Source organism: Capsicum annuum, unplaced genomic scaffold, assembly GCF_002878395.1.
Source record: "Capsicum annuum cultivar UCD-10X-F1 unplaced genomic scaffold, UCD10Xv1.1 ctg71906, whole genome shotgun sequence".
Lineage (NCBI taxonomy): Eukaryota > Viridiplantae > Streptophyta > Magnoliopsida > Solanales > Solanaceae > Capsicum > Capsicum annuum.
In genome coordinates this window covers 2613-8229 of record NW_025881768.1, presented here as the reverse complement: position 1 = coordinate 8229, position 5617 = coordinate 2613, and the positions used below count along the sequence as shown (strand labels likewise).

Here is a 5617-nt window from a genome sequence, read left to right as displayed (position 1 = left end):
GTTGTTGGATACATTTATTTTTAGTATGTAAAGTTATTTTCTTTATGTTTAGAAGAATAGTTAATGTTGAATGTTTTGCCTTTTCACCTTATTCTTTGATTATTTTTGATAAAGTTTAGATCGTTACTTGAAAAGACATACGCATGTCTTGTTTAAACTCATTGTTGGTAGATATATTTGTTTTTAGCATGTAAAGTTGTTTCCTTTATGTTGAAAAGAATAGATAATATTGATGGTTTCTCTTTTTTTTTTACTTTATTATTTGATTATTTTGGATAAAGTTTAGATCTTTACTTGAAAAATAATACCCATGTCTTGTTTAAACTTATTATTGGTAGATATGTTTTTTTTAGCATGTAAAGTTGTTTATTTTATGTTGGAAGAATAGTTATTATTATTTGTTGCGCCTTGATAAAAATAGTAATTAGTTAAGTCAAGAATTTGTCATTTGCTTACTAATTATTTTAATGGGTTTCAAAACCCTCATATAAGATATGAAGTGCTAGCTTTATTTTTCATTCAAGATGTTTATTCCTTTTTGTTCGCATATTGTCTTTTCAAAATGATAAGAAAGTTCGAACTTTCGCAGCTAAATAAAATTATTTGAATATTTTTGACTCATGCATAGTATGATTGTGACACGATATTTCACTTTTAGAAATGCTAAACTTTTATTCTTATTTTCTTACTCCGGATTGTTATATGTGCTCTTTGTGTGTGTAAAGACTTGATTCATGTCACTCTTTTATTCATAATGTCAAATGAGAATCAACGATGTCTTAGAAATATAAACCTAGTGTTAGTTACCAGATGAAAGTTCTGAGGTGCAGTTAAAGAAGTAAGTTGTTAGGAACATAAGTTAAGATGAAGAGATGAACTGGGTAAGATAAAAAAAAAATTGAAAAAATTATAGAAAATAAGAATGATAAACGTAAAGAAACAATGGGAAAGCTGAGTAGGATTTTTACAAAAATCTTGAATTATCGCCTATTTTATTGCGATCGCCTATTTTAATACAATTCTATCTTTGAGGTGGATAGTTAAACTTCACATTAATTATGTATATAATTGAATTTTTCTATACTTAAAAATTGCGCTTAACTTTTTCATAATAGACAATTAATATATATTTTTAAATAATATTAAATCAACATTCATTATATTTATGATAGTTATTTTTTATTGGATAAATAACTAGCCATCAAATTTTAATAATTTGTATTATTCAAATTTAAAGAAAAATATCAAACTTTAATAATTTGTATTATTCAAATCCAAAAAAATTTCGTCGCTGATATTTATATGAGATAAAAGATTAATTAAAATTAAGTTAAAAATATTGAAAAATACGCATGGCATTTCTATAAATATGCAAATAAATTAACTGAATATGATAATTTCAAATGATGGCTTAGACTCTTTCTATTATATTTTTTTTGGTAATGTTCTGAGACCTTATTTGATTTAACTTTTTATATAATAATTTATTTAACCTGAGAACAAAATAAAGATTTAAAAATAAATTTATTTCTAATGTCATTATCCTTGTTATATATAATTTAAATTTTCTTAAAAATATTTTAGAGAAAATATTCCTTTTTAAATCCCTAGATAAAAATAAAATTTTACATTCCCAAAAAAGACTCCAATTAAAATTATAATAATAAAATTTTTAAGTATGCATACTTCCAAGTAAAATCCAAAAGAAATCTCCAACTAAATTAGCAATCATAAATATTAGCAAAATTACGTAAAATATTATATAATGTAAAAAATAATAATATAAAAATAAATTATATATTTTCAGATCATGAATGTGACACGTTAATATTTATTTGATATCAAAATAATGCGTAGAAAATATCAACATTTAAAATTAATAATTTTGCTAAAATAACAATCTAAGAGGGGTACTGAGAGGTCAAAATTGGGTGTCAACACAACTAACCCGATTTATTCCCATAAATTGGAGTCCGTGGATGGGTACAGTTTACGCAGATCATATTGCTAAGGTAGACAGGTTGTTTTCAATAGATCCTCGGTTCAAGAAAAATAGTTTGAAACTGTCCATTTTCAAGAAAAATATTAATGAAAATTGATTTAATATTAATCGTTGATCAAATATGATAAACAATTGAGATTAGAAGTGAGGAGATGAGTCAAATTGAGATTATATATTGGGTTAAAAAATTGAATTGAGGATTTCGATTAAGTCAAATTAAACTCAATTGACACAAATTGAGTATAAAATGACTAAAATTTAAATAAATTAGGAAAATTGAATTGAATTAAGTTGATATTTAATAAATATAGTAACTATATAAAATTGATATTAAAAATAAATGTAATAAAAATAAATAAATGTTGATCGACAGCTGAGATCTAAAGATTAAGAATTTGATTTAAAAAAATTGAATGAAATTTGAAATTGAGTTCAATTGGACACAATTTGGGCTAGGATTGTAATAAATTGAATAAAATTAGACTAAAATTATTACAAATTGGCTGTCACACCCCTTTTTTATAAAAAAGAATTGATTTTAAAGTTTCGAAAGAGTTTTTATTATCAAAGTGACAAAAGGTTTAAAATTTATTTTGAAAAGGAACTATTTACATTTTTTATTCAAAATCTCCACTTGACATTAATTCGATGTGTCAAATCACCATTGAAAAATCCTTTTAAAAAATCATTTGACTCTTTAAACTGATTTGCGAACAGGAATTCCGACTAAGGAATTCTGTTAACCGAGGGGAAGATGTTAGGCACCCTCGATCCCGTGGTTTGACCACAATCGCTTGGTAGAGCGTATCGGCTATCTCGACACTACGGATATATAAACCACACATAAGCACATAAAACAAGCAACCAAACAAACAAAGCGAATCCAAAATATAGTATCCAGTCCAATTTATACAGTCCAAAATAAATAATAACTAATAAAAAAATGTGAAAATAAGTCCTAACGAACCTACACTAATCCTAACTACGCTCCCGCGCTTTACCCGATGCCTCAAACCTTCATCATGAACGTCTCCCGCCAACATAGTACATTGGGGCATTCCCCGGAGAATAAATACAATGTGTCTCGAGACATTCCCCGACTAAATGAATACATTTAAATTGAATGCGATAGACTAGAGAAAAATATTCACACGTCATTCCACCATTCAACCACAAACAAAAAAAAACTTAGTCCTAAAATTGCCTACCCGAACTTACATTAGCCTATTCAATTCAACGTATCATAATAGTATCACGTTTCATATCAACAATCGATCAAAATTGATTCGAATCCAACCTTATCGTCAATTTTTAATTCCACCCCAACTTCCCTTTTTATCAATCGCCATTAAACATGATCAAATTAATTCCTCAAATCACTAAGCATCATGATCGCAACATCAACATCAAACAATCAGAATCACCTAACACACAATCATGGCTATTTTAACGAATTGAAATAAAGAAGGAAGAATGAGTTAAAGAAATGGAGCTTAACGTCGCTTTTGATGAATATTATTTAACAAAATAAAGAAAACTCGCCTATGATAACTTCGACTTGAGCCTCAACGAATCTGTCCAAACTCGGGACTGAGTATCGCAAAAAATAGGGAGACCCGACCCGATTATGATAAACCCACCCAACTTCGAGCTAGAGGTCGTGAGAATAAAAGCAATCTGAACCAGATTCTAACGGGTACAGACGGGATTGAGGACAAATCCTAGTTCAGCGGACTGTTTTTATGTCGTCGTGACTCCGATCGACTTCAGCAATAACCGAAGACTATAAAAAAGTACCTGATGTGATGTATTCCGATGATTCAGCTAGGTTTGCGATGATTTTGACGCGTTTCCGGTGAGTCTGTTGCCGGAAACAGTGGCCTCCCGCAAAATCCGCATCCCTCTACTCGTGATTCTCCCCCTCTTCCGTGACTTTCTCTCTCGATCTGAACTTTTCGGTGTGTGGTGTATGCGATTTAGTGCCTTGGAGCTATGTGTGTGCGTGTATAATGGTGCATCAAAGGGAAGAAGATGGATTTTGTTTGTAGGTCATCTTATGGCAGTGGAGTGGTCAATTCTGTGAGTATGAGTGTTGTATTCTTGAGGAATTTGTGTGTAATCCAGTGTGACCAGTGTGTGCGTGAGTATAAGAAGGAAAATAATGGAGTTCCCTTTTTCTCTCCCATGACCATGAAAATATCCCCCTTTATGAATGAAGAGGAAGACCTCTTTATCCAAGAAAAAGCCAAAATATTACGTGGGCCCCACTTTTTATTATTGTGGACTCTAATTCTGTAGGCCTCCCTCCTTTTCTATATGATGTATGCCTATCCATTCAAGGGAAATTGATAATTAATCACGTGGGCCCCTCTCTTTTGTTTTCTTCCAAGGGAAAGAAGAAAAATGTGATGTATTGTTGTATGAATGATTCCCTGTGGGTTTCTTTTTCTTTGTGGACAAGAAATATGAGGGGGCACGTAGGTAGGTAGGGTAGAAGGGTATTGGATAGTGAGGAATTGTCTTTTAATTAGAGGAATTGTTAGGATAGGAATAAAATAAGATAAAATTTACTAAGAGTTTTTATTTTTGTCATTTTATAGATATAATCACATAGGTGGGAATACGTGGTAAAGTGAGCTAAAAAAATGGATAAAATCAACGTTGGGAGGGACAAAATTAGGTGTCTACAGCATGCCCCATTTGAATGTAAACACAAAGTGTTTTCAGATAAAAAAGTAGACAACGAAACAGAATTTTGTTCCGACCATTATTCAAAAAGAATGAAATGGAAGGAAGGAGAAAAACCGAATCTTAACTACCCATTTTATGAAGGAACTCAATCATAGATACCTCCAAGGAAAGGAGAAGGACTATACTGAGTTGGAGAATCGAGTGAGGTCCTGTCGAGGTTCCGATCTGCAGCACTGTCATTATATCAAAATGAAAATTACAAGTTAGACATAAATGAAATTACAAAAATCTTATCTATGCAACTTCTTTTGGACTTTTCACTTGAGTTTCATCACCTTATTCTTCAGGAAGGCTCCTGACTTGCAATTTCTTCAACTTGTTACCTGGCTTTCAATTGTTTCACCTTGTCGTTTGACTTTCCATCTCTTACCCTTGTTACTTGACTTTCAATTCTTTCACTTTGTTGCTTGACTTTCAACTTCTTCACCCTGTTCTTCAGGCGGACTCCTGACTTGCAATTTCATCACCCTGTTCTTCGGGCGGGTTCCTGATTTACAATTTCCTCAACTTGTTCTTCAGGGGGCTCCTGATTTGCTATTTCAGCACCCTATTCTTCAGACGAGCTCCTGATTTGTTATTTTTTAATCACCCTATTCTTCAGGCGGGCTCCTGAAACCAAAATCAAAACTAAAACAAAAATTATCCCGAGCAAAGATTAAAATAAAGAAAGATTTCATTTTTCTAAAAGTAATGTCCCATTTTTCAGGAGGGTCTTGAACAGAAGGAAATTCCCATTTTCAAGGAGGGTCCCGAATATAAAGTAAATTCTCATTTTTCAAGGGGGCCCTGAACAGAAGTAAATTTCCATTTTCAAGGAGGGTCCTGAACAGAAAGTAAATTTTCATTTTTCAGGGGGACCTTGAA

The 5617-nt window shown here is 31.4% G+C and overlaps 1 long non-coding RNA gene across 1 annotated transcript; it reads right to left on the bottom strand.

Moving 5' to 3' along the window:
* Positions 1-2846: 2846 nt before the first annotated feature.
* LOC124894238 lies at positions 2847-5367 on the bottom strand. Its single transcript, XR_007051089.1, has 2 exons — positions 5029-5367; positions 2847-4926 (listed from the first exon to the last, which is right to left on the bottom strand). It is a non-coding gene; the product is annotated as an uncharacterized LOC124894238 (long non-coding RNA).
* Between the last annotated feature and the right edge of the window lie 250 nt (positions 5368-5617).